The sequence below is a fragment of the Polypterus senegalus genome, chromosome 4, assembly GCF_016835505.1.
Source record: "Polypterus senegalus isolate Bchr_013 chromosome 4, ASM1683550v1, whole genome shotgun sequence".
In the NCBI taxonomy this organism is placed as follows: domain Eukaryota; kingdom Metazoa; phylum Chordata; class Cladistia; order Polypteriformes; family Polypteridae; genus Polypterus; species Polypterus senegalus.
In genome coordinates, this window is record NC_053157.1 from 142,530,145 (window position 1) to 142,532,320 (window position 2,176).

Here is a 2,176-nt window from a genome sequence, read left to right on the forward strand (position 1 = left end):
AGACGCGTTATAACAGAGGTGAACTCAGCTCATGACGACGGTTCTACATTGGAGCAAGAATGCACGTCGCACTTTTGCCATCGCTGTACTTTGTATATGTACACAGGAAGCTCTGCAGTCTACTTGTGACTTTATGCTGTAGGAAGTAAGTAAATAAATAAAGGTAAATAAGTAAATAACATTCGATCGGGCTCTTATATACAAAGTACAGTGATGGCAGCTTCCACCTGCAGGTATAGACTCTCCAATCTAGTGTTTAGATCTGGATGGTGCATGTGTCCAAAACATTAACATTTATATGTTACTTACATAAAAGCCAGATCGAATGTTATTCACCTTAATTTATTTACTTACTTCCTACAGCGTAAAGTCACAAGTAGACTGCAGAGCTTCCTGTGTTTGATCGACACAGGCATGCTCAAAAAATACATGTGTAATGCCACGAAAAGTGCCTGCTGACACTTTAGTACGCAAGCAATGGTACGAGAATGCAGTTAGACTTTTTTTTTGAGCACATACATCGTCCAGCTCTAAACAGTAGTGTGGAGAGTCACTCGCATACTGAAGAGTCTATGGGTAACTGATGTTATATAGTATCTGAAACTGAAAAAAATCTAATTCTTATTTAGAGGATAAGTACAAAACTTCTTCAAAATCTGGCAGGATCTATTCAATAACATTTTAGAATAAGTATTTAAATGGAGGAAGTGGATTCTCTTCCCTTTTTTATTCTATTTATTTATTTTGCCTACTATTAAAGTTTTATTCTGTTGGCCTATCTCTCTTTCTCAGGGGTGAAGGTTGATTTGTTTCAAAGCTAGTTTTGTAAAACTTGATTTGCTTGTATGGAATATTATTTGAGTTTAATAAATTCAATAAAATGAAAAAAAATTGATTCTTTTTCATTAATTCTGTACCTATCATATGTGTACTGTTTATTCATTATTATTCTTATTTAATTTTTTTTTTCTATGATTGTAACTATTTCTTGGGCTTCTTGTAAAGCAAATTGATATATACCTTATGCATAAAAATATTCTGTAGAAGTACATTTTGTTGTTTTAGAGAGATAAAGAGCAAAGTAAAGTCAATTAATGGGAAAATGATAGAAAAAGCAGAGAAAATAGCATACGGTGAAGGCACAAGGTTCTTTGGAATTGTAATGCAGCAAGTGTAGGCAGGCAGGTTGGCTGGCATACCCTGGGCCCAGAACACCTGTGCAGTGTGGATGGTGTCCCTCTAGGCCACAACATTAGGGGTGTGTTGTTTATAGTTCATTTGTTTCTTTGTGTTTTTGTTGTGTTAATAAAAAGTCAACAAACTTTACCTAGTTTACCTGTATTTTCTTCCTTTGGACATATGCATCTCAGGTTGTGACAATATCAAGGTAAAACATACAGAGCTGGATTAAAACAATAAAATAAATACAAAACACAGCTTGGTGATAAGGTAACATTTTTAATATTCTCTGGTGTGTCTTTAATTTTTTGTGTCTTGGTAGTGGGTGTGGATGAGGCATCAATAACAGTTTTTAGTGGTACAATGAATCTTTTTCCTGGTTTATGCTGTAATCACTGGAAAGCAAATAACCTGATTTACTGACATGACTCAGTGAAGTATATGATAACTTCAATCACGTATAGAACCATCCTTATATCAACATTTGCATTTAAATGGACATTTATGTATAGGAATTTCAGTAAAAATAATGGATTGTGTCAAGACAGGGACTAAAAATAAAAGATGGTAAAAAAAATGTTTTTGCCTTTTTCTGTTACGAATTGAAAGTAGTATATTCTACCTCAAACAACTCTTACATGCTTTCTGTTTTTTCTTCTCAGGTAGTTGTTCATTAATCACTAATGTATTTTGCTTTCTATTAACTTTAATGTCTTTAGTTTTCATTTTCTTCTCTCCTTCAGGCTTCTCTTATTTTTTGCAGTTTCTTGCACTCCTTTCATATTTGGCAAATACTGTGATGTCTCCAGTCTGCACTCTGTCTACTAGCTATTTCTCAGTGTTCTCTCACAGTTCTTTTAGGACTTTTTGCAATAGCTTTGTTTCCTTTTTTTATTCTTTTCAATAGTTTCAGACTTACTTCCATCCAATCCCAAGTTACAATCTAATTGGCCATCTGTCCCCTATGTAACGTAATGATTGTTTCTGTTACTAAAAA